Source organism: Lynx rufus, unplaced genomic scaffold, assembly GCF_022079265.1.
Source record: "Lynx rufus isolate CCGP_SWC_20201006 ecotype Redwood Valley unplaced genomic scaffold, mLynRuf1.p SCAF_1, whole genome shotgun sequence".
Classification (NCBI taxonomy): Eukaryota; Metazoa; Chordata; class Mammalia; order Carnivora; family Felidae; genus Lynx; species Lynx rufus.
In genome coordinates this window covers 108,531,889-108,546,101 of record NW_025814823.1, presented here as the reverse complement: position 1 = coordinate 108,546,101, position 14,213 = coordinate 108,531,889, and the positions used below count along the sequence as shown (strand labels likewise).

The window sequence follows — 14,213 nt, the reverse complement described above, 5'->3', positions numbered from 1 at the left end:
TGATCTCATGGTTCATAGGTTCAAGCCCAGCATCAGGCTCAGAGCCTGGAGCCTGCTTCAGCTTCTGTGTCTCCCTCTCTCTCTGCCCCTCCCCCACTCATGTGCACGCATGCGTGCACGCTGTCTCTCCCTCTCTCAAATATAAATAAACATTAAAAAATTTTTAAATAAAAAAAAAGCAAGGACTTTATTATGTGTGATTTTTAAATAAAATTTAATTCGTGTATTTATTCATTCAAACATTAATTTATGGTGCAAATAAGTATTGTCATCTCTCTATAAGACTCTACCCTTAAGACAAAATACTGATTTACTTTGGTTTGGGATGACTCTTTTGTTTGAAAAGGGTCTGTTTGGCCTGTAAAGAAAACTTTCTTGGGGAAACAGTTGTGGCAATGGATTCTACAGATCAGCAGGATTAGTTAGGCTTAGAAGAAGGGAACCAACATTGAAGTCAGAGAATATCTCCAGTAGTAGGGCATTAATTCATATAGCAAACACTTAGTGCCTACATGTGTCAGGCACACTGCTAGTCTTGGGTTGGTAAAGTTATCACCTGTAAATAGCATTGTAAATAGTAGTGTTCTTTTTTTAAAGACACACTTTTAAGATAGTTTTTTGAAGTAAATTTGTACCATTCAAAAGTGAAAACAGTAGAACAAGAGGTATTTTAAATATTATTATTCCCACTTTTAGTGTCCTCCACACCATTTAACCCATTTACATAGGTAACTAACTACATTTGTTAAAATCTTCGTGGGTTTTTTTTTTTTTTAAATACATATGTAAGAAATTCTTTTTTTTTTTTTTTTTCTATTTCTGACCTAATAGGAACCTAATGTGCATATCAGGGAGTTACTGTAATTTCTTGAACATTTGCCTATTTACTACCCAGAACAAGAATTTGAACATTGTCATCACCCTAGAAGCAGCCTGCAGTCTTTCCTCAAATCAACTTTCCTACTCCCCCCACCACCCAAAGTTACTATTTTTTGAGGTTTTAATTAGTCTTAGGTATCTGTAGAGTTTTAGCCTGACGATACATATACCTAAACACCGTAGTTTGGTTTTTGTTTACTTTTGAACTTGGTGTTAATGTAATCGTACAATATTCTTTTGTGTATGGCTTCTTTGAGCCAGTGTTGTTTATGAGATGCATCTATGTAGTTAGAGTTAATTCATTTTTCTTAATTAGCATTACATTTTATAGTTAAGGGCTGTTACTAGGAAAGCAGCTGTGAACATTCTTGTACATTAGATGCACATGGGCATGAATTTATGTAGGGTACACCTCACAGAGAATTGATGGCTCACAGGATGTGCCTATGTTCATATGAACAACATATACATACTGTTGATTACAAGTTATATTCCAAAGCGAATGTACTAATTTACACACTCTCACCAGCATTGTGTGAGAATTTCTGTTGTTCCACATCCTCACCAACATTTGGTATTGTCGAGCTTTTTATTTATTTTTTATCCTGATACATTTCAGTTACTCTGTTGAATTTATATACTTCATTATAGTTTTGATTTGCATGTTACTGATTGCTAATGAGTACATTTTTATTTGAATAATCTTTTTGTTTTTCAAGCGCATCTTCAAATCCATTGCCCATTTTTGTAATGCATTGTCTTTTTGTTCCTGAGATGTAGAAGTTCTCTGTATATCCTGAATAAGCATCTTTGCTTGGTTATTTTTGTTGGAAAATATTTTCCTTGTGTCTTGTATTGTTCATTCTCTTAGCAGTGTCTTTGGATGAATGAAAGTTCTTAACTCTAATACAGAGCAATTCAGTCTTTTTCTTTTTGTCTTCTTTGCTTAAGAAATATTTATGGTACCTGCAGTCATGAAGATACTTTCCTTTATTATTTTCTAGCACTTTCTTGTTTTCCTTCTACATTTACATCTATAATCTACTTAAAATGGATTTTTTTTTAATGTTTATTTATTTATTTTGAGAGAGCATGGCCAGAGAAGGGGCAGAGAGAGGGGGAGAGAATCCCAAGCAGTCTCCACACTGTCAGTGCAGAGCCCGTTGCTGGCTTGATCCCAGGAACCGTGAGATCATAACCTGAAACAAAATCAAGAGTCGGGTGCTTAACTGACTAAGCCACCCAGGTCCCCTGCTTAGAGTGGATTTTTGAGTATGATAATGTTGCATGGTTTTCCATATGGATTCCTATGTATCCTTTTCCCATTCTTGTTGAATGCCACATTTTTTTTTTTTTTTTAAATAAACATATCCACAGATGTGCCTGTTTCTGGGCTTCTAATCTCTTCCATTCGATTTTGTTCATACCTGCTTGAATACTACACTGTTGTAATTACTATAGCTTTATAATGTGTCTTGAAGTTTAATAGAGAAATTATTTATGAGAAACTGCTAAACTCCATTCCATAGCAGTTGTACCATTTTAAAATCCCACTGGCAGTGTATAAGAGTTCTGTTTCTCTTTCTACATAGTCACAAACGTGGTTGTCAATCTTATAGTTCAGCTGTTCTAGTCACTGTGAAGTGGTTTTAATTTTAATTTTCCTGCTTGGTGATACTGAGCACTTTTTCTTGTGCTTACTGGTTGTGGCTTCCTCTGTATTCTTTTGTGAACTTCCTATTAAATTTTTTTTTTCCCGTTTCAAAGCTGAGCTGTTTGTCTTTATTATTTTGTAGGAATCTTTAATACATTCATGCTGCAAGGTGACAGGTTTTGCAGACATTTTGTCTCATTTGGTCGCTTGCGTTTTTATTTTCTTTAAACAACTTTATTAAGGTATAATTGTAGACTAAACTGTGCATGTTTAAAATAGTTTGATAAGTTTTGGTGTATGCATACACCTGTAAAACCAGTGCTGTAATAAAGCTAATGAACATATCCATCACTCCCCCCCTCCTCCCACCCCAGATTGCTCATGTTCCTTTGTAAACTTTTTCTTTCATCCGTCCTTGTTCCCTTGGTCCCCATGGATTATTAATTACTATTATTATTTTTTTGGTCACTCTAGATTACATTTTCTACAATTTTATATGAAGTGAAACATAAAATATATACTCTTGTCTAGCTTTTCACACTAAAATTACTTTGAGATTTATCCATGTTGTGATATGTATCACTATTTCAATATTTCATTTCTTTTTTCTTTAAGTCACTATACTATACATTTGATCACCAGAAGTCATTCCTGTTGTATCTGCACATTTGTTCGCTTTGACCTTCATCACTGTAATTCCTTCTCCCGAGTACCTGGTAACCACCATTTTAGTCTTTATTTGAAATCAGGTTTTAAAAAACAGTTTTGGAACTCTCCATGTGACCCCATATAGTATTTGTCTTTCTGTGCTCTGTATGGTTTATTTCATTCAGCATAGTGCCCTTAGTGTTCATCTGTATTCCTTTTTATTGCAGTATTCTCTTGTATGGACCACTCTTTGCAGTTCACCTACTGGTAGACATTTGGGTGGTTTTCTCTTTTTGATTATTTTGACTTGTGGTGCTATCAACATTTGTGTACAAGTCTTTATGTGAACATACGATGTCTTATCTTTTGAGTAAATACATGGGAAGAGAATGGATTATAACCCGTCATGTGTACACATACTTTCATTTATTTTGGGCATATAAGTATATATTTTGGAACGGCTAGATTATGGGGTAGAGGGATACTTAACCTCTTAAAGTGCCATATTCTTCTAAAGTTGTGCCATTTTACATTCCCACCAGCAATATATGAGAATGCCTGTATCACCTCCTCACGAACACTTGTTAAGGTCAATCTTTTTAAGTTACATGTCTTCGTGGGTATGTGATAGTATCTGATGGTAGTTTAAATTTACATTTCCCTAAAGACTAATGATTGTGAGCATCTTTTCATGTACTTACTTGTCAGTTATATATCTTTTGTGAAGTGTCTTTTTGAATCGTTTGCCCATTTGGGAGTGGCAGGTAGAGTTGTACAATTTCTTATTTTTTATAGAAGTTCCTTACGCTTTTCACAAGTCCTTTAACAGATATGTGCCACACACATATTTTCTTCACTCTGTGGATTTCTTTTCAGAGGGCAGAAGAACTTAATTTTGATAAAACTCAATTTATCAGGTTTTTTTCTTTAATGGATTATAGTTATGTTGTAGGTAGAAAATCTTTGATTACACATAATTTTTAAATAATTTTTTCTGTAAGTTCTTTAGTTTCAGATTATGCTATGATAGATTTGTCTGTGATCTATTTGTGTCTAGTTTTTTACATAGTGTATGATATGTGGATCTCATTTTATACCTATACATACTCAATTGCTCTAGCACCGTTTGTTGACAAAACTGTCCTTTCTCTGAATTACCTTTGCATCTTGGTTGAAATTTAATTGACCATGTGGATCTGTTTCCCAGTTGTTTACTTTGTTTCATTGATTGATTGATTTTTGTGTGTGTGTGTGTGTGTGTGTGTGTGTGTGTGTGTGTGTGTGGTACCATTGCTACATTTTCTTGCTGACTCTAGCTTTGAATCACAAAACGTATGGGTCCTCCCAACTCTGCCAAATTGTTTGGGTCATTATAGGTTCTTTGCAGTTGCACATGAATTTCAAAATAAGTTTATTAATTAAAAAAAAAGAAAAACCTGGGGCATTTACTTTCAAGTACCCCCTCTCTGTAAAGAGAACTTTCCTACTGTTTTTCCTTTCTAATCTTAGATTCTTTGCCTGCTGCTCAAAGCCTGGGAGTTTGATTGCACCTGCACTGAATCTGTTAGACCATTTGGGGTAGTATTGACATCTTTTTTTTTTTTTAATTTTTTAATGTTTATTTATTTTTGAGAGAGAGAGAGGAGACAGAGCGCTAGCAGGGGAGGGGCAGGGAGAGAGGGAGACACAGAATCTGAACCAGGCTCCAGGCTCGGAGCTGTCAGCACAGAGCCTGACATGGGACTCAGACCCACAAGCTGCAAAGTCATGACCCGAGCCGAAGCTGGATGCTCAACTGACTAAGCCATCCAGGCACCCAGGGTAGTATTGACATCTTAACAGTTTATCTTTTAAACCAGTAACAAGGTGCATCACTCTTTTTGTTTAGGTCTTTAATTTTTTTTCAACAGTGTTTTGTAGTTTTCTCTCAGCAGTGTTTTGTAATTTTCACTGTTGAGGTGTTGTATGTGTGATTTTATATCTTGTAGCCTTGCTAAATTTCACGTTATTCTAATAGCTGTCTTACAGATTCTTTAGGATTTTTCTGATCTCTTGTCTACTGATGTGTGAATTGACAGTTTCTTTTTTTTCCCCTAATTTAAATGTGCCTTCTCCCCATTTTCCTGTCATATTGCCCTGGGAAGAAATTACAGTACAGTGTTGAAGAGATGGGCTGAGAATAGGGGCGCCCGGGTGACTCAGTCGGTTAAGCATCCGACTTCAGCTCAGGTCATGATTTCGCAGTTCGTGAGTTCGAGCCCTGTATTGGGCTCTGTGCTGACAGCTCAGAGCCTGGAACCTGCTTCAAGTTGTTTCTCTCTTTCTCTGCTCCTCCGTTGCTCATGTTCTGTCTCTCTCAAAAACAAATAAACATTAAAAAATTAAATAGAAAATAGATGTGCTGAGAACAGACACTATTTACTTGTTCTGTATTGAAGGGGAATTAGGGATGAGAAGGTAGAAGCATTCAATTTTTCACCAAGTGTATTCCTAGATACAAATTTTTTGTAGATGCCATTTGTCTGGTTGTCAGTTTATAATCTATACTATATTGTACCCTCATCATCAGGCAACCACTGTTCTGCTTTCTAGTAAATAGATTACATTTACCACTATTTTTTTAAATGTTTATTTATATTTTTGAGAGACAGAGAGTCTGTATGTCCACAAATGAGTAGGGCAGGGACAGAGAGGGGGACAGAGGATCTGAAGCAGGGTCCCTTCTGCCCAGTTCAGGACTCAGAGTCACAAACTGTGAGATAATGACCTGAGCTGAAGTCAGACCCTTAACCATCTGAGCCACCCAGACACCCCACATTTACCACTATTTTTTATAAATGGAATAATAAGTTGTCTAGCATTTTGTATTTAAAATATTTCACTTAGCATAATGTTTTGGAGATTCCTTCATGTTACTCTGTATATTGATAATTCATTTTATAAAATTGTTCATTAGTATCCCATTGTATGGATGTACCACTATGTGTTTATACATTCTACTGTTGAAAGACATTAAGGTTGTTTGCAGTTTTTTGCTATAATGAATAAAGCACCTATGAACATTTCTGAACAAGTCTTTTTATGAACATGTGTTTTTTTCTTGGAGTAAATACCTAGACTTCAGTGGCTAAGTTGTATGGTAGGCATGTTTAACTTGTTAAAAGAACTGCCAAATGTTTTGTTGACTGTTGTACCATTTATATTGCCACCACCAGTTTGAGTTCACATTACTTATACTTTTCAGTGCTTGATATGGTTAGTCTTTAATTTTTGCTCTTGTGCTATGTATGTAATGGATTGTGTGGTATTAATATGCATTTCTGTGATAACTACTAGCATTTTTGCATGTAGTTATTAACCATTCACATACCTTCTTTTGTGAAAAGTTGGTTCAGTTCTTTAGAGGTTGTCTTATTTTTGAGTTATATGAGTTACTTATCATGGATAAAAATTAACAGATATATCTGTTGAATATATTTTTCCTCGACTATTTCATGCCTTTGCAGTTTTCAGTGGCAGCTTCTTTAATTGTTACAAAGCCTCAAGGATGATTTTTTTCCCCTTTTATTGTAATACTTATGTGTTCTAATTAATCTTGGCATACTCCAAATTTGTAAAAATTTATTTCTGTTTTTTAAGACCGTTTTCTTGAAATAGCTTTATTGGAGTATAATTTGCATACCATAAAATTCATCCATCTTAAGTTCACAGTTGAATAATTTATGGTAAATGTGTACATTGGTACATGACATTTACAGTTGACTTGCATTGCCTGAAAAAGTTCCCTCATGCTCTTTTGCGGTTAATCTGATCTCCTTTCTGTCATTAGATACTTTCTGTAGATATTTAGAAGTAGTCTTTTGTTTTTGGCTTCTGTCAGCATGTTTTTGAGATTCTCCCATATTGAGCACGTATCACTTGTAACACACGTATTTTTTTAAATTACTGAATCGTACTTCAATCTAGAAAGATACCCCATTTTGTCTAGCCATTTACCAGAAGATAGAAATTTTTGAAAATTAAAAATTTTTTATTGTTTAAGTTTTGGAGTTTTTACAAATAATGCTGTTACCAAGATTTGTTTACAAGTCTTTATATGGGCCATGTGTTTTCATTTATTGTGTAGATTGTTCTGTTGTATGACAAGCATATATTTAACTTTTGGAAAGCACCAAATTGTTTAAAAGATGACTGTACTGTTTCACATTCTGACCAGCAGCATACAATAGATCTAGTTTATCCATATCCTCTCCATCACCTGGTATTGGCAGTCTTTGATTGTTACTGTTTCAGTGTATACTTAATGACATCTTCATGTGATTTTAATTTGCATTTCAATAGTGACCAGTGCTTTTGTGGATCTTTTCTTGTGCTTAGTAGGCATTTCTACTTTGTTGAAAATCGTTCACCCCTTTTCTCTATTTTCAGTTGTATTGTTTGTCTTAGTATCAATTGTAAGAATTTAAAGTTGATTCTTGAACAGCTGATGTAAACATCCGTGTGCATCTTCTTGTGTGGACATGAGTTTTCAGCTCCTTTGGGTAAATTCCATAGAATGTGATTACTGGGTCATATGGTAAAAGTATTTTTAGTTCTCTTCTTGTTCACTTTAGAGTTCTTTGTGTCTTTGTATTTTGGATAACAAGCCTTACTCAGATGGAGATTTTGCAAATATTTTTCCCAATCTGGGGCTTGTTTTCTCATTCTCTTGACTTTGTCTTTTGTAGAGTAGGTTTTAATCTTAATGAAGTTGAGCGTATCATTTATTAGTTTCATGCATCATTCCTTTGATGTTGGAACTAAACGGTCACTGCCATACCTAGAATCATTTAGCTTTTTCCTATGTTTTATAGGAGTTTTATGTTTTACATCTAGATCTGTGATCCATTTTGACTTCATTTCAGTGTAGAGGGGGAGTAAGATGTGTGTCTAGATTCATTTTTTTGACGTGTTTTCAGCACAGTTTGTCGAAGAGACTGTCTTTGCTCCACTTGTATTGCTTTTGCTCTTTTGTCAAAATCAGTTGAGCATATTCATGGAAATCTAATTCTGGGCTCTCTGTTCTGTTTTGTTGATACCTTTATTTTTTAACCAGTACCACAGTGTCTTGTTTCCTGTACCTTTACGATACATTTTAAAGTCAGTTAGTGAGTTAGTGTCACTCTTCTGACTTAGTTCTTCTTCTTCAGTATTTCATTTGCTATTCTAGGTCTTTTGCCTGTCCATGTATTCTGTAGAATTGGTTTTTCAGTACAGTATTTGCAAATAACATGATGAGATTTTAATTGGAATTGTACTGAATATATAATTCAAGATGGTAAGTAATGACATTCTGACAATGAGTCTTCCTGTCCACGAACATGGAATCACTCTTCATTTATTTAGTTATTTTTTATACTTTTTAAAATTAATGTTTATTTATTTATTTTGAGAGAGAGTACAGACGGGAGGGGCAGAGAGTGAGAGAGAGAAAGAATCCCAAGCAGGCTCCGTGCTTTCAGTGCAGAGCCTGATGTAGAGCTCGAACTCATGAATCATGAGATCATGATTTGAGCCGAAGTCAAGAGTCGAGCAGTAAACTGATGAGCCACCCAGGCGCCCTATTTAGTTCTTCAATATCATTGATCAGAGTTTTGTAATTTTCATCATATAGGTCTCATACATTATTCTGGTAGATTTTTACCATAGAATTTCATTTTTTGGAGGGCAGCTAATGGAAATGGCATTGTATTTTTAATATCAAATTCCACTTCATTCAAAGTGTATAAGAAAGTAATTGGCTTTTGTATATTAAACTTGTACCCTGTGACCTTGTTGTAATTGCTTATTCCAGAAGTGTTTTTGGTGTTTCCCCCCTTACTCCAGATTTTCTACATAGATAAACATGTTATCTGAACAGGATGGTTTTATCTTTTCCTTCTCAATCTTATACCTTCTGTTTCCTTTTCTTAGTGTGTTAGCTAGGTCTTCCACTATGAACTTGAAAAGCAGTGGTTGAGGGGGACATCCTTGCTTAGTTTCTGATCTTAGTGGTTATTAGCTATTAGTTTTTTTAAATAGTCTTTAACAAGTTGAGGGGGTTCCCGTGTACTTCTGGTTTACTTGGTTTTTATCTCGAATGGGTTTTGGATTTTGTCAAATTTTTTTCTGCATCTATTGACATAATTCTGTAGTTTTTCTTTAGCCTGTCGATGTGATGGATTACATTAATTGATTTTTGAATATTGAACTATCCTTGTATACTTCATTTTTTTTTAAATTTTTTTTAACATTTTTATTTATTTTTGAGACAGGGAGAGACAGAGCATGAACGGGGGAGGGGCAGAGAGAGAGGGAGACACAGACTGAAACAGGCTCCAGGCTCTGAGCTGTCAGCACAGAGACTGACGCAGGGCTCGAACTCACGGACTGTGAGATCATGACCTGAGCCGAAGTCGGACGCTTAACCGACTGAGTCACCCAGGCGCCCCTGTCCTTGTATACTTTAGTTAAATCCTCCTTGGTTGTGGTGTATAATTTTTACTATACATCCTAGCCATATCATAGTCTGGTTCTGATGCTTGATCTGTCTTTCTCGTCTGTGTCTTTTGTCTTCTAGTATTGCCTTCTCATGATGTAGATGTACTGGGTAAGCCAGACATGATGTACTGGGTAAAAGGAATTGCTATAAATAGGCCTTTAGTAATATACTGGTAAGGTGTGAGAGGAGGGGGCCTTTCGTAATATACAGGTAAGGTGTGAGAGGAGGGGAAGCATTTCATAGTCCTGTGATTAGATCTCAGTCTTTTGGTGAGCCATTACCTCTGTATTTTGAACTTGCCTTGTATTTCTCAGTTTCTACCCCCTGCCCACCATCCCCTTGAAGTGGGTCAAGATCGCTAGAGTGGGCTGGAGTTGGGCATTCCCTTTCTCCTTATGGAAGGTTGCGTATTTTCCTTTCTAAAGGTCACTTAGGCTCTGATGGGCAGACCTTGAAAAGAAGTCAAGAATACTGTAGGATGTTTCAAAATGGTCCTCTGCCTCTGCCCCCGCCAGAAGTACAAGGGTCTCTTACATATTCTGAGATCCTGGTAGAGATCAGTGAGGTAAAACTCCAAAGTGTCGAGGCCCCTTCAGTTGACTGTGTCTCTGAAGTTTTTAACTCTCAGAGTTGTCCACGCTGAGCTTCCAGCAGTTCATCAATTATAGTTTGGTTTTTCTTATCCTGGTGCTAGTGCCTGCAGAAATTGCTATTCTGGGTTGTAATTATCTATACTTGTCTGTTCCCTTCAATTTGGGGGCAACAGTTTGCTCAGTTATCTCAATTCTATTACAGAGGTAAGAAAAAGTGGGTGACTTACTAGTTAGTTCATTTTTTTACTTGTTATTAGGACAGATAGCAATTTCTAAGATTCTTATATGCCAGAACAGAAACTGGAAGTCTGGAAATATTTTGAATCTTTAGATTACTTGGGGGACATTTGTAATCTTAACAACATAGCATTATCCGATCCATGGACATGGATTGTTTCTACTTACATTTACATCTTTCATTTCTCTCACTTATATTTTACATTTTTCAGTGTGTAGCTCTTATGTTTTTGTTAAACTGTTTATAAGTATTTTTCTTTTTGATCCTATTCTGGATGGCATTGTTTGCTTCATTTCATGTTTATTTTATTCATTGCTAGTATATAAAAACATTGCTAATTCGTTTTTATATGTGGATGTTATATCCTGTGATCTTGATACACTCTAAGTTTTCTAAGAAAGTTTATAGGTCCTTAGAGTTTTGCTGCACTCAGAATGAGTTGTCTCTGGTAAAGACATTTATTTCTTTGTACCCATTGTTTATGCCTTTAATTTTTTTCCTTGTGTTACTACCCTGGCTTTAATCTCCAGTACATTGTTGATTGGAAGTGGTGAGAATGGACAGCTTTGCCTTGTTGACGATGCGTAATGTAATCCCTAGATTAACTATTAAGAATTTAACAACAGCAGGGGCACCTGGGTTGGTTGAGTGGCCGACTTCATTTCAGGTCATGATCTCATGGTTCATGGGTTTGAGCCCCACGTCGGGCTCTGTGCTGACACTTCAGAGCCTGGAGCCTGCTTCCAATTGTGTCTCCCTCTCTCTCTGCCCCTCCCCTGCTTGCGCTCTGTCTCTCTCTAAAATAAATAGACATTTGAAAAATAAAAAAAAAAAATTTAACAACAAAAAAGCATTTAAAAATCATCACAGGAATTAAAATGGTACACTGAAAACACTTGTTTAATAGAAATGATGGCAATAATGTAGAAGCAGAGGCACAAAAAAGATGAGGCATTTACAAAATAAGTAGAAAAACCATGTCAGTAATTTCATACTTGTGGTCTAGGCACTCTACTTAAAGGACAGATTAACAGATTCTTTGGTAATGCAAGATACAGTTATATGCTTTAGGTTCAAAGCACAAATACATTTGTAGTAAAAGGATGGAAAAGAATATAGTAGGCAAATTATATTCATAAGAGAACTGGAGGGGTCATATCAATACCAATCAAAATCAATTATAAAATCCAAAATATTACTAGAGACTAACAGCAAATTTTCATAGTGCTAAAAGGATGAGTATATTAGGAACATAAAACGGTTTTTACCATCTATATATTTTCTGATGGGAGCCCTAAAATAAAAGAAGTAAAAACTGACAGAATTGAAAAGATCATTAGAAATTCAACTCTTACAGCTGGAGATTCAGAACTCTGTCTATAATCAGTAGAACCACTAGATTGAAAAATTAGAAAAGCTGTTTAGCTTGAGAGGTACAATTACCACTTTGATACATTGGTTTGTTTTTTTTTTTTTTTCCAGACTTCTAGATCATTCTCCAGGATAGAGCATATTCTAGGCTATCAAACAAATCTCAGTAAGTTTTAAAAGGGTGAAATAATTCAGGGTTTGTTTTCTGAGTATGTTCGAATTAAAATTTTTTTTTTTAATGTTTATTTATTTTGGGGACAGAGAGAGACAGAGCATGAATGGGGGAGGGGCAGAGAGAGAGGGAGACACAGAATCGGAAGCAGGCTCCAGGCTCTGAGCCATCAGCCCAGAGCCTGACGCGGAGCTCGAACTTACGGACCGCGAGATGGTGACCTGAGCTGAAGTCGAACACTTAACCGACTGAGCCACCCAGGTGCCCCTCGAATTAAATTATAAATCAATTCCAGAAAGAAATGTGGGAATTTAAACAACATATTTATAAATGACCCATAGGTCAAAGAATAGTTGACATTGGAAATTAGAAAATGTTTTGAAATGAATGAAAACAAACACATGTCAAATACTGAGTTTCACTTAAAGCCTCCTGGAGGGAAATTCACAGCACTCAATTTGGAGCACCTTCATGAGAAAAGAAAAATGGTCTCAATTCAGTCATGTTAAGTTTCCATCTTAAGAATAAGAATAGCAAAGTAAATTTGAAAAAGAGGTAAAGCTTGAGTAGCAATCACTGGAATAAAAACCATAAAAACAATAGAGAAAGTCAATGAACTGAAAAGGTCAACAAAGTTGATAAACTTTGGGATAGACTGACCATTTTAAAAAGAAAACACAAATTACCAAAATGAGGCTTGAAAGAAGAGACATTATTGTCCTACAGAAATTAAAATATTAGAAAATTTTATGAGCCACTTTATAACAAATTGGGCAAATATTACAAAGACATACATTGCCATAAATAGAGTGTAAGAGAAACTTTGATTATACTTACAAAAAGTAAAGAAATTGATCATTACACTTATGCCCACATAGAAAAGCCTAGGCCCAAAGAGCTTTAGTGCTAAATGTTTTCAGGTATTTAAGAAAGCACTGTTAATTATCCTATGCAAACTCTTTTGGAAAATAGGGGAAGAGGGAGCACTTACAACCTATTTTATGAGTCCAATATTATCCTGACACACCAGACAAAGACATCACAAGAAAACTATACATTGTTATCTCTCATGAACATACATGCAGAAATCATTAACAAGATAACAGCAAACCAAATCCAGGAATATATTAATAAAGTATTAAAAACTGAGTAAGTGGATTTATTTTGGGAATGCAAGAGGGTTTACTATCCATAAATCAATTAATACAATATACTCTGTTAGTAAAATAAAGGACAAAAGCCATATCCTTTTAGTAAACAAAAAAAAATTGAAAAAAAACCTGTTCATGATAATTTTTTTCAAGTTTATTTATTTATTTGGAGAGAGAAAGAGAGTACCAGCGGGTGAGGGGCATAGTGAGAGAGAGAGAATCCTAAGCAGGCTCTGCACTATCAGCTCAGAGTCCGATGCAGGGCTTGTGACCTGAGCCAAAAATCAAGAGTCGGACACTCAGCTGACTGAGCCACTCAGGCTCCCCCTCATGATAAAAATTTTGAGCATACTAGACATAGAGAAGGAAGTTTCCTAATTCTGATCTAGTGCTCATACGTAAATGAAGTTTTTTTTATTTTCACTTCTAGGGATCACAGCCCTGTTCTTTCTGTTTTCCAGTGTCTTGAAACTGATGTTTTATATATTTTGTCTGATGTTTTAGTTTTTTTTTTCAGGTGGGAAAATAAATCTAGTCCCTGTTTCTCTATCTTCAGTAAAAGCAAACTTTGACAAATTTACTTCTAATTATTTTATGCATAAGATGATTAGGTGATGTTTTGGGGAAAAAAACAAAAAATAGACTGTTCTGCTTAAGAAAAAAAAGTGAGTTTTATGTTTAGAAGTAATTAGATATTAAGATTTTGTTGCAAGATTCACGTGATGCCTACTGTGCACTAAGGAGGCACCTTAGGATTTTGTTATGAACCATTATTTGTATATAACTTTATGTGGAGAATTAAAAATTTTATAATACTGAATTTTTCATAAAAGTACATGATAGGTCACTTTCTTTATTCAATCTGTGTTTCCAGTCTATAAAATTGCATAATGTTTTATAAAGGACTTCTGTATTTCTTTATTAAGTTTACTTTTTGATATTTTCTATTTTGCATGATTAGTGGAGTTACTTTTTAATTTGGTTACT

At 35.2% G+C, this 14,213-nt stretch overlaps 1 protein-coding gene across 5 annotated transcripts in view; it reads left to right on the top strand.

The window, feature by feature from the left end:
• RAPGEF6 (Rap guanine nucleotide exchange factor 6) overlaps positions 1 to 14,213 on the top strand; it is a 191,222-nt gene that overhangs the window by 31,447 nt on the left and 145,562 nt on the right. The window lies entirely within an intron of this gene.